Source organism: Salvelinus fontinalis, chromosome 18 (assembly GCF_029448725.1).
Source record: "Salvelinus fontinalis isolate EN_2023a chromosome 18, ASM2944872v1, whole genome shotgun sequence".
Taxonomy (NCBI): Eukaryota; Metazoa; Chordata; class Actinopteri; order Salmoniformes; family Salmonidae; genus Salvelinus; species Salvelinus fontinalis.
Window position 1 is genome coordinate 8,321,727 of NC_074682.1, and position 13,937 is coordinate 8,335,663.

Consider the following 13,937-nt stretch of genomic DNA (forward strand, 5'->3'; position numbering starts at 1 on the left):
TCATTATTGGTTTTGGGTGTGTTAAGCCAAGGTCAGAGTGACAACCCACAGTACCGGCAGACCCCCAGGGCAAGGACTGAGCAGCCCAGCAGCTAGGGATTGCCTAAATAGGTATCTCCCCTGACATGGGCATGTTTTCAATCCAGACTCCTTTAGGCGTACCTTATGAAAGTTGCACAGTATACCCTTAATCTTGTAATGAATAAAATCCAGTGATACATAACTTGACATTTCCACCATCCATTGTGACATTGTGGGAGCATAACCAACCTTCCAATTAATGGCAATGCATTTCTTAGATGCTTGGTTACAGTTTCATTGGATAACAGTCCCCAGTTTCAAAATATACAAGCAAACAAAAACAGAGAGAAGAGCGAATCTGTAGACATGCTGAGATAAAAGACATACTCTGACAGAATTCACAAGATATGTGCATACTGTCACGGTCAGGGCGTGAGTTTGGGTGGGTATTCTATGTCTGGTGTTCTATGTTGTCCTTGTTTTGTATTTCTATGTGTTTGGCCTGGTATGGTTCCCAATCAGAGGCAGCTGTCTATCGTTGTCTCTGATTGAGAACCATACTTAGGTATCCTGTTCCCACCTGTGTTTGTGGGTAGTTGTTTTCTGTTTTGTGTGTCGTCACCTTACAGAACTGTTCGTTTGTCGTTTTTGTTGTTTTGTCAAGTATTTCATATTTTATTAAAAGTAATATGAACACTTACCACGCTGCACCTTGGTCCTCTTCTCCTTCTCCCGACGACGTTCGTTACACATACTGCATGCAAATATATCCTCTTTTGTGTTTTACATGTCCAGCAGAGGAAAGACATTTTTGAGTGCATGTTATTTAGTTACAATCGTTGGAAAAATTACCCGTGTCATGCACAAAGTAGATGTCCTAACCGACTTGCAAAAACTATAGTTTGTTAACAAGACATTTTTGGAGTGGTTGAAAAACGAGTTTTAATGACTTCAACTTAAGTGTTTTTAAACTTACGACTTCTACTATAGATGTCCGGGGCAGGGTGTGTGTGGAGCCAGAAACAGCAGGGGTTCAAACTGTAGAACCCAGTTCCTACATTTTAATTTAAAAATGGATTTTATCAAACAAAACTAAGCTACATTTTCATCTCAGGAACCCTCAGGAGGACAAATCAGAGCAAGATTAGTACAATATTTACCTTCAGAGGTGAATGTATTAAACCAGTTGCCATGATAAAACTGTTTTGTTGTTGTGCACTCTCCTTAAACAACAGCATGCTATTTGTTTACTGTTATAGCAACTGTAAATTAGACAGTGCAGTTAGATGAACAAGATTTTTAGCTTTCTGCCCACATAAACATGTCTATGTCCTGGAAAGTCGGCTGTTACTTACAACGTCACGCTAATCACATTAGCGCATGTTAGCTCAACAGCCCCGGTATAAGGACACCGATCCCGTAGAGGATGAAACCAGGGCTTTCAGAGCAACCAGACCACTGAGAACAATATGAGCAGCAACCCAGTTGAGGATACGACATGTTAATAGTGTAGGCAGCCATTAGAGGCGATAGTCCCTTAGCAACGAGTATCAATACCTTTTTTTAGAACCTGTATAATTCTCATATGGGAAATCTATTGCCAAAGGTATATATATATTTGCATTTTGTCTAAAAAATGTCTAAAAAAAATAAATAAAAAGGTGAGGATAAAATGGCCATGGAGGCAGGTGAGGAAGTCAGGTGGATGGGGCACTGGGTTCTTATAGATTTCCTGTTTAAAGGAAGAAGAGAAAAATCTGTATGATTAAGTTGCTCAGAAATAGAAATATGATGCAGTATTTGCCAGTTATCCAATTAATATGTTTAATCTCCAAGGTAAAGGTGTATGTTTGAGGGGCAGATGAAACAAGGAAATAAAAATTGCATTCTCATTTCATGATTTGTTTGCTTCGGCAGTAAATGGTTATATTCAGTTTGATCCAGTTGAGTGACAGGATGTGGGCTGTCGTTGGATAATATTCCACACTGTTCCAGTACAGATGTCAAAAGTGTATACCCTGGGGGGTAACAAGGGAATCAACACTTTCACTTCTCCTGAAGGAACCATTGCTGAGTTATCCATAAATGATACTTCATTTATGAAAGCAGGCATGACATCCAAAAAATGGATACGCAACCGAAGCAAACAAACAGATTATTACAAACACAATAACCACTATAAGAGATGAAACACTCATACAAACAGAAAATTAAATGAGATACCATGCTTACCAGTGGCTCGGTTATTTGTCTTTGTATAATATTGATTTCTTTCTAGCTTGTAGACAAACTTTTAAATTAAATATAACGCTGACAAAGTGATTTTCCTTTGTCTAGTCTAGTCTGTTAAATAAGCTCCAGCCCATAACTGAAGTTGTTGTGTGGGCGATAATGCAGGAGCAGCTTGTGCTCCTCCTAGCCTTCTGAGATGCTATTGGTATTTTGTCTTTTAATGCAATTGTTTTATTGCTGGTTCCCCCAGAACAAAACAACAATATCTGGTGTCTCATTGTGCTTCATGTTTCACCATTGAAACACATTCATCCAGTCTACGACCATCTTCTCTGTGTGGACGTGCATTACATCAGTCATAATAAGATAGCAAGTGCTCTGCACTGTAGCTTCAGAGCTGCATTAGCACTAATGGGTAATTCGAGGCATCCATCATCTCTAGAATGGGACGTTTGGTGAGGATGTGGAGAACATTGCACTCATTCGGTAAACCGGTAATAGGACCACTTCACCACAGTCACATAATCCCAGAGGAACCTGACGGATATCTGCATGGTACTAATCTAATTCATGACAGATATTCATAGTGATACAGTCTCAGAGGTGTAATCGCTGGCCAGTTGTTTTCTGTCGCAAAATGTACCCAGAAGTCAGGTGCCTTTTCACTAGAGGTCTACTGTAGATAATATACCATTTAGCAAGACTTTCTCTAAAGCAACTCCACTCCAAAATGCATACGTCTTTTGTATGGGTGGTCCCACCGGGAATTGGGTTTACAATCCTGACGTTGCAAGGTGCCATGCTCTACCAACTGAGCCACTCTACTGCTGAACTACAGTATGCTTACAGGTTGGTTTACCAGTGGTCCATTTGACTAAAATGTACTCATTGGCCTGAAACAACTCTTCTATAGGTGTATTACATATTATACAACGGCTGGGTCTAATCCTGAATGCTGATGGGTTAAAAGTGCATTCCAGACGGTGTCTTTTCCACAAGTTACCACCGGCTAAATCTATGACGTTAAAATGCCTATTTACTCTGTTCCATCTTACTGCCCAATCCACTGGCTCATCAGCCCAGCCAGGCAATTTATAAACTTGATCTTCACTATATAAAGCATATAGACATTATCTCACATTTCTTTTAGACTACCATTTAGTTTTCAACAGTGGAGATTTGTATAAACCTTTCTGTCTGTCTCTCCGACATTTGCAACATTGTTTCAATATTCAAATTAGATCTCAAGCTGTCGCATAGTAAAGAACGTGTCGGGAGTCAGGATGAGACAGACAGGTATGCAGCTTTTCTCAGCCAGTCGAAACATTTTATGGATATATAGTAAAAAATATCAATAGAAAACAGGTCAAATGAAACGAACTGCAGCTTGTCTTTCAAGCTTCAGTTTGAAGTGATTGTGTTACCTGTGTTGTTGTCTAGCTTCTCTAAACAGCAGTGTCCTGACGAGAGAGCACATTTCTATGCCAGATGAAATCATGCATCATTTGCTCATTGTTATGGAGGCAGCGCTCCTAGTGGCCGGGGACTTTAATGCAGGGAAACTTAAATCCATTTTACCTCATTTCTACCAGCATGTTAAATGTGAAACCAGAGGGAAAAAACTCTAGACCACCTTTACTCAAATCAAATCACATTTTATTTGTTACATGCACCGAATAGTGAAAGGCTTACTTACAAGCCCTTAACCAACAATGCTTTAAGAAGTTAAGAAAAAATAAATAAAAATAAGTGTTAAGTAAAAAATAAATGACAAAAAATAGAAAATAGAAAATAAAAGTAACAAATAATTAAACGGCAGCAGTAAAATAACAATCGAGGCTATATACGGGGGGTACCGGTACAGAGTCAATGAGCGGGGGCACCAGTTAATCGAGGTAATTGAGGTAATATGTACATGTAGGTAGAGTTAAAGTGACTATGCATAGATTATAGATTATAAACAACGGAGTAGAATTCTATTAGCTCACAAGCGGTCTTACAATCCCCCGCGAGTGAATGTGCTTTTCAGATCATATTTGTTGATATTCTTTCCTAGTTATCGAGTTATTAGCCCAGTTATAGATAAGTATAGGTCAGCAATGGGGAGTTACTGCTTCCTACAAGAGCACAAAGCGAGTAGGCCACATTTCAAGCTGTCTTTTGAAAAGCTAGTGAAGTAAAACGCTTACGTCTTAAGTAAATTAGACAGTGTTGTATTTTGAGACACGCTTGAATATGCAAATAAGCCAATAGGCAGAGGGGTAGCCTACATTGTCTAATTCTCTGTGTGGTAATAATAATACATTTGATTTTGTAAAGTGTTTTCTTGCATCATACAACACAATACAATGCCATTTACAGTCACCTATTTGGCCAATGGTGTTACAGACCAAGTTCAAATAAATAATATCAAGCCCTTAATAATGTAAAAAAGTCACATGCAATGTAGGCCTGCAATGAACACCACATATTCTGTAGGCTATATCATAGAAATCAAAGCTATTTCCACGTGAAAATGTTATGGGATTTGCTCCATTGGTTTTGTTGGTAGGCCGACATTATGCTCAAATAGCCACAATAGCCTATTGTTTACTGTCAAAAACTGTAAGGGTACAGCCTCACTGTTCACTGTAAACGTGCGCTGGAAGTTGCGCAAAATTCTCACAACTTTCAAGTTTCCGCTCACATGATCAAAAATTTGGTCAGTGCCCCAGAAAATTCCAGGGAACACTGCCTGGGACCCTCTCTGCAGATGTCACACAGCACATGGGAAAGGTGATACCATTTTTTTATTTTTTTTTATTTAACCTTTATTTAACCAGGTAGGCAAATTGAGAACACGTTCTCATTTACAATTGCGACCTGGCCAAGATAAAGCAAAGCAGTTCGACACATACAACAACACATAGTTACACATGGAGTAAAAACAAACATATAGTCAATAATACAGTGAAAAAAATAAAAAAATAAGTCTATATACAATGTGAGCAAGTGAGGTGAGATAAGGGAGGTGAAGGCAAACAGATATATGTATAAATAAATAAAAATATAAAAAGGCCATGGAGGCGAAGTGAGTACAACACAGCAAGTAAAATAAAAACTAAAAAAAACACTGGAATGGTTGGTTTGCATTGGAAGAAAGTGCAAAGTAGAGACAGAAATAATGGGGTGCAAAGGAGCAAAATAAATTAATAAATAAATACAGTAGGTAAAGAGGTAGTTGTTTGGGCTAAATTGTAGATGGGTTATGTACAGGTGCAGTAATCTACGAGCTGCTCTGACAGCTGGTGCTTAAAGCTAGTGAGGGAGATAGGTGTTTCCAGTTTCAGAGATTTTTGTAGTTCGTTCCGGTCATTGGCAGCAGAGAACTGGAAGGAGAGGCGTCCAAAGGAAGAATTGGTTTTGGGGGTGACTAGAGAGATATACCTGCTGGAGCGCGTGCTACGGGTAGGTGCTGCTATGGTGACCAGCAAGCTGAGATAAGGGGGGACTTTACCTAGCAGGGTCTTGTAGATGACCTGGAACCAATGGGTTTGGCGACGAGTATGAAGCGAGGGCCAGCCAACGAGAGTGTACAGGTCGCAGTGGTGGGTAGTATATGGGGCTTTGGTGACAAAACGGATGGCACTGTGATAGACTGCATCCAATTTATTGAGTAGGGTTTTGGAGGCTATTTTGTAAATGACATCACCGAAGTCGAGGATTGGTAGGATGGTCAGTTTTACAAGGGTATGTTTGGCAGCATGAGTAAAGAATGCTTTGTTGCGGAATAGGAAGCCAATTCTAGATTTGACTTTGGATTGGAGATGTTTGATGTGGGTCTGGAAGGAGAGTTTACAGTCTAACCAGACACCTAGGTATTTGTAGTTGTCCACATATTCTAAGTCAGAGCCGTCCAAAGTAGTGATGTTGGACAGGCGGGCAGGAGCAGGCAGCGATCGGTTGAAGAGCATGCATTTGGTTTTACTTGTATTTAAGAGCAGTTGGAGGCCACGGAAGGAGAGTTGTATGGCATTGAAGCTCGCCTGGAGGGTTGTTAACACAGTGTCAAAAGAAGGGCCAGAAGTATACAGAATAGTGTCGTCTGCGTAGAGGTGGATCAGAGAATCACCAGCAGCAAGAGCGACATCATTGATGTAAACAGAGAAGAGAGTCGGTCCAAGAATTGAACCCTGTGGCACCCCCATAGAGACTGCCAGAGGCCCGGACAACAGACCCTCCGATTTGACACACTGAACTCTATCAGAGAAGTAGTTGGTGAACCAGGCGAGGCAATCATTAGAGAAACCAAGGCTGTCGAGTCTGCCAATGAGGATGTGGTGATTGACAGAGTCAAAAGCCTTGGCCAGGTCAATGAATACGGCTGCACAGTATTGTTTCCTATCGATGGCGGTTACGATATCGTTTATGACCTTGAGCGTGGCTGAGGTGCACCCATGACCAGCTCTGAAACCAGATTGCATAGCGGAGAAGGTGTGGTGTGATTCGAAATGGTCGGTAATCTGTTTGTTGACTTGGCTTTCGAAGACCTTAGAAAGGCAGGGTAGGATAGATATAGGTCTGTAGCAGTTAGGGTCAAGGGTGTCCCCCCCTTTGAAGAGGGGGATAACCGCAGCTGCTTTCCAATCTTTGGGGATCTCAGACGACACGAAAGAGAGGTTGAAGAGGCTAGTAATAGGGGTGGCAACAATTTCAGCAGATAGTTTTAGAAAGAAAGGGTCCAGATTATCTAGCCCGGCTGATTTGTAAGGGTCCAGATTTTGCAGCTCATTAAGAACATCAGCTGACTGTATTTGGGAGAAAGAGAAATGGGGAAGGCTTGGGCGAGTAGCAGAGGGGAGGGCAGTGCTGTTGTCCCGGGTAGGGGTAGCCAGGTGGAAAGCATGGCCAGCCGTAGAAAAATGCTTATTGAAATTCTCAATTATAGTGGATTTGTCGGTGGTGACAGTGTTTCCTATCTTCAGGGCGGTTGGAAGCTGGGAGGAGGTGTTCTTATTCTCCATGGACTTTACGGTGTCCCAGAACTTTTTTGAATTTGTGTTGCAGGAAGCAAATTTCTGCTTGAAAAAGCTAGCCTTGGCTGTTCTAACTGCCTGTGTATATTGGTTTCTGGCTTCCCTGAAAAGTTGCATATCACGGGGGCTGTTCGATGCTAATGCAGAACGCCATAGGATGTTTTTCTGTTGGTTAAGGGCAGTCAGGTCAGGAGAGAACCAAGGGCTATATCTGTTCCTGGTTCTAAATTTCTTGAATGGGGCATGCTTATTCAAGATGGTGAGGAAGGCATTTTAAAAAAATGACCAGGCATCCTCTACTGACGGGATGAGATCAATATCCTTCCAGGATACCCCGGCCAGGTCAATTAGGAAGGCCTGCTCGCTGAAGTGTTTCAGGGAGCGTTTGACAGTGATGAGTGGAGGTCGTTTGACCGCTGACCCATTACGGATGCAGGCAATGAGGCAGTGATCGCTGAGATCTTGGTTAAAAACAGCAGAGGTGTATTTGGAGGGCAAGTTTGTTAGGATGATATCTATGAGGGTACCCGTGTTTACGGAATTGGGGTGGTACCTGGTAGGTTCATTAATAATTTGTGTGAGATTGAGGGCATCAAGCTTAGATTGTAGGGTGGCTGGGGTGTTGAGCATGTTCAAATTTAGGTCGCCTAGCAGCACGAGCTCTGAAGATAGATGGGGGGCAATCAGTTCACATATAGTGTCCAGAGCACAGCTGGGGGCAGAGGGTGGTCTATAGCAGGCGGCAACGGAGAGAGACTTGTTTTTAGAGAGGTGGATTTTTAAAAGTAGAAGTTCAAATTGTTTGGGAACAGACCTGGATAGTATAACAGAACTCTGCAGGCAGTCTTTGCAGTAGATTGCAACACCGCCCCCTTTGGCCGTTCTATCTTGTCTGAAAATATTGTAATTGGGGATAAAAATGTCTGAATTTTTGGTGGTCTTTCTAAGCCAGGATTCAGACACGACTAAAACATCCGGGTTGGTAGAGTGTGCTAAAGCAGTGAACAAAACAAACTTAGGGAGGAGGCTCCTAATGTTAACATGCATGAAGCCAAGGCTATTACGGTTACAGAAGTCATCAAAAGAGAGCGCCTGGGGAATAGGAGTGGAGCCAGGTACTGCAGGGCCTGGATTCACCTCTACATCACCAGAGGAACAGAGGAGAAGTAGGATAATGGTACGGCTAAAAGCTATGAGAATTGGTCGCCTAGAGCTACCAGAGCAGAGAGTAAAAGGAAGTTTCTGGGGGCGATAAAATAGTTTAAAGGAATAATGTACAGACAAAGGTATGGTAGGATGTGAATACAGTGGAGGTAAACCTAGGTATTGAGTGATGATGAGAGAGATCTTGTCTCTAGAAACATCATTGAAACCAGGTGATGTCATCGCATATGTGGGTGGTGGAACTGCAGGGTTGGATATGGTATAGAGAGCAGGGCTAGAATCTCTACAGTGAAATAAGCCAATAAACACTAACCAGAACAGCAATGGACAAGGCATATTTACATTAAGGAGAGGCAAGCTTAATCGAGTGATAACTAAGGGTCCAGTGAGTAGAGGTTGGTTGGGGTCGTGGCGATCCAGACAGCTGGCCGGGTATATGGCTATCGGTAGCAGCATAGGATGGAGGTCTGTTTGTAGATACCTCGTGCGTTTCCGTCGGTAGGTTCCGTGTAGTGGGGTTTTGTTCAGATAGCAGCCGATAAGACAGCTAACGATTAGCGGGCCTCAGATGAGCGTTCAGGTAACGCCGGGACGGAGGTGCCGGTTGGATAAATCCCTCGGGCAGATAACGTCGGCAGTCAGTCGTGAAGGCCCGGTGGGGTTCCGTATCTGCAACAGCAACAAAGAAGCGGGTCCGGATGGTGATGGAACTCCTCAGCTGGCTAGCTCCAGCATGATTTGAGTTAGCTCCGGGGTCGACGTAAGCCAATAGTCACACGGTATGCAGCTAGCTAGCTGCGAAATCAAGGTGCAAGTGTCCAGAGGCTGCGGTTGGAATCCGGGGAAACTGAGAGAAAAAAAGTCCCGGAATGCTCCGGTCCGAGTCGCGTTGCACAAAGTGCCGGTAGATTATCGAGCTAGAGGAATAGCTGATGACCGCAAAACGTGGGCAGCTGAAACACCAACGCTAGCCAGCAAACCGGCTAATATCGGGGCAGCTACAGATTAGCTTCTGGCTAGCTATCGGAGTAGCTTCTGGATTAGCTTTCAGGCTAGCTTCTGAATTAGCCCCTGGCTATCTTCCACGATGGATTTCAGATTGAGGTAAATAGTACTTATTGTAATTGGTGAAGCGGGTTGCAGGAAAGCTTTTGCAGGAAAGCTTTTGTAGTTGAGTTCTTGGATAATAAAATAAATAAAAGATATGTGAAGAAAAGGTGTAAATATATATATATACAGGACACGACACGACAACACGGAAAAATACGTCTGAACTGCTAAGCCACCTTGGCCACATACCATCTCCAAGACAAGTGATTTACTTTTGTGTCTGCTCACCAACACGCTAACGCACAGAGCACAGTCTGAGGTCACCAACACGCTAACGCACAGAGCACAGTCTGAGGTCACCAACACGCTAACGCACAGAGCACAGAGCGCAGTCTGAGGTCACCAACACGCTAACGCACAGAGCACAGTCTGAGGTCACCAACACGCTAACGCACAGAGCACAGTCTGAGGTCACCAACACGCTAACGCACAGAGCACAGTCTGAGGTCACCAACACGCTAACGCACAGAGCACAGTCTGAGGTCACCAACACGCTAACGCACAGAGCACAGTCTGAGGTCACCAACACGCTAACGCACAGAGCGCAGTCTGAGGTCACCAACACGCTAACGCACAGAGCGCAGTCTGAGGTCACCAACACGCTAACGCACAGAGCACAGTCTGAGATCACCAACACGCTAACGCACAGAGCGCAGTCTGAGGTCACCAACACGCTAACGCACAGAGCACAGTCTGAGGTCACCAACACGCTAACGCACAGAGCACAGTCTGAGGTCAACAACACGCTAACGCACAGAGCACAGTCTGAGGTCACCAACATGGTAACGCACAGAGCACAGTCTGAGGTCACGAACACACAAACGCACAGAGCACAGTCTGAGGTCACGAACACACTAACGCACAGAGCACAGTCTGAGGTCACCAACACGCTAACGCACAGAGCACAGTCTGAGGTCACCAACATGCTAACGCACAGAGCACAGTCTGAGATCACCAACACGCTAACGCACAGAGCACAGTCTGAGGTCACCAACACGCTAACCCACAGAGCACAGTCTGAGGTCACCAACACACTAACGCACAAAGCACAGTCTGAGGTCACCAACACGCTAACGCACAGAGCGCAGTCTGAGGTCACCAACACGCTAATGCACAGAGCACAGTCTGAGGTCACCAATACGCTAATGCACAGAGCACAGTCTGAGGTCAGAGGCAATGATCCCCAAAAAGTCCTGAGTCATCGGTTTCCTCCAGAAAAAGAGAGTATAAAATTAATGTGTTTACAGGCAGACGTTGAAACTTCTACTCTCCTTAATGGATTGAGAGGGGCCATCACAGAGATTGCTTCATTACTGCATCCTCTGAAGTGGCTGCCAACTGCCAAGATTTTCTGATTCAGAGATGAACATTGCCTTACTGAGAGAACTGTGTTTTAGGTTAATTAAATGTTTTTGTCTATAGGCTTGCTTAACCTCCAACAAACCATCCTGATCTCACGAGCTTACATTAAGCTTGAGAGATCAGAATGGTTCCTACGAGGCTAAGGCTTGCAGAATTATCAACATTCTGCTATTCCACTCCAATTCATTTCCAAGCATGTGATATTTCAATGTGTGAATGTTTTAATTGCGTGTCCCTTTTCTAGCTCCATGACTATTCTAGCAAAGCGCTGGTCCAGAATGTACAAGTTGATGGAGCGAAAATACAGAAGGAGGCTTGAAGTACAACTGGCGGGCTGTTAGCCTGTGTGAAGTTCAAGTTTTAAAAAATCACATAAGATGATGTTTTAAGATGATGAAAAGGACGAAAATGTGTGTTGTATGAGCATAAATCTGCCTGCTGATCATCTGCCTCCCGATATAGAATAACAACGGAGTAGGCACTGTTAAGCACTAATGTACTATTCGAAACGTACTCAACTCAGCAGAAAAAGAAACGTCCTCTCACCGTCAACTGCGTTAATTTTCAGCAAACTTAACGTGTGTAAATATTTAATATGAACATAACAAGATTCAACAACTGCAACATAAACTGACCAAGTTCCACAGACATGTGACTAACAGAAATTGAACAATGTGTCCCTGAACAATGGGGTGGGGTCAAAATCAAAAGTAACAGTCAGTATCTGGTGTGGCCACCAGCTGCATTAAGTACTGCAGTGCATCTCCTCCTCATGGACTGCACCAGATTTGTCAGTTCTTGCTGTGAGATGTTACCCCACTCTTCCACCAAGGCACCTGCAAGTTCCCGGACATTTCTGGGGGGAATGGCCCTAGCCCTCACCCTCCGATCCAACAGGTCCCAGACGTGCTCAATGGGATTGTGATCCGGGCTCTTCGCTAGCCATGGCAGAACACTGACATTCCTGTCTCGCAGGAAATCACGCACAGAACGAGCAGTATGGCTGGTGGCATTGTCATGCTGGAGGGTCATGTTAGGATGAGCCTGCAGGAAGGGTACCACATGAGGGAGGAGGATGTCTTCCCTGTAACGCACAGTGTTGAGATTGCCTGCAATGACAACAAGCTCAGTCCGATGATGCTGTGACACACCGCCCCAGACGATGACGGACCCTCCACCTCCAAATCGATCCTGCTCCAGAGTACAGGCCTTGGTGCATCGCTCATTCCTTTGACGATAAACACGAATCCGACCATCACCCCTGGTGAGACAAAACCGCGACTCGTCAGAGGGGAGCACTTTTTGCCAGTCCTGTCTGGTCCAGTGACGGTGGGTTTGTGCCCATAGGCGACGTTGTTGCCAGTAATCTCTGGTGAGGACCTGCCTTACAACAGCCCTACAAGCCCTCAGTCCAGCCTCTCTCAGCCTAGTGCGGACAGTCTGAGCACTGATGGAGGGATTGTTCGTTCCTGCTGTAACTCGGCAGTTGTTGTTGCCATCCTGTACTTGTCCCGCAGATGTGATGTTCGGAGATACAGATCCTGTGCAGGTGTTGTTACACGTGGTCTGCCACTGTGAGGACGATCAGCTGTCCTTCCTGTCTCCCTGTAGCGTTGTCTTAGGCGTCTCACAGTACGAACATTGCAATTTATTGCCCTGGCCACATCTGCCTCCTTGCAGCATGCCTAAGGCACGTTCACTCAGATGAGCAGGGACCCTGGGCATCTTTCTTTTGGTGTTTTTCAGTCAGTAGAAAGGCCTGTTCAGTGTCCTAAATTTTCATAACTGTGACGTTAATTGCCTACCGTCTGTAAGCTGTTAGTGTCTTAATGACCGTTCCACAGGTGCATGTTCATTAATTGTTTATGGTTCATTGAACAAGCACGTGGAAACAGTGTTTAAACCCTTTACAATGAAGAAGATTATTAGAATTTTTATGAATTATCTTTGAAACACAGGGTCCTGAAAAAGGGATGTTTCTTTTTTTTGCTGAGTTTATATTTCTCACAGTGAATTAGCTGGGGTATGACATTAAACCATGGATTGCACCTGAATAACCACAAATCATAACTTGCACATGACATAATTCTAAATTCTCCCATGTAGCTTGTATACTGATGCTTTCTGATTAAGGAGAAATCGATATCAGCATTGTAGGTTCGCCTTAAGACTGGGAAGCACTCCAGCCACACTGAAGATGATTTATTTATTTATTAATTCACCTTTAAGGCTAAAGGCAAAGAGGCAGAGTATAACATTACTCTATAGGGGATTTAAGGTTCTATTTCTATCTCTACAGATTCTCTTTGTGGATATTCAGGAAGTAAAAACGTCACATCACTTACAGAACATCTGGACACAGTGTAAGGTCCATTAATTTATGCAAAGCTATTTGAGAGGACGACAGCGGTCTTGGTTAGCACAAATGCGTGGGGGGAAGATTGTTAGTTTGGTTCTTCACAAATCTTCTTGCGTAAGTGGGCTCCGAGTGGCGCAGCAGTCTAAGGCACTGCATCTCAGTGATAGAGGTGTCTCTACAGACACGTGTTTGATTCCAGGCTGTATCACAACCGGCTGTGATTGGGAGTCCCATAGGGCGGCGCACAATTGGCCCAGAGTTATACGGGTTTGGCAGGGGTAGGCCGTCATTGTAAATAAGAATTTGTGCTTAACTGACTTTAAATAAATAAATAAAACATTAAATAAAGTGTCACAGTCACATTTGTAGTGCATCTCAGGTGACAGAGTACTAAAAACTTAAGATGGCACCTTGGCACTCCAACTTTATTTGAAACCCTATTAGCTTGAGTGGCCCTGCCGAAAAGCATGCAATCTCCCAAATGCTTGTTTTATAAGACCCACCTGCCAGACCATAGTCACAGCTCCCCTCTATAACACACACACACACACACACACACACACACACACACACACACACACACACACACACACACACACACACACACACACACACACACACACTTCTGACGGCATGTGGGGAGCTCGCTACTGTTCCAGAGGAGTGATGGGAGG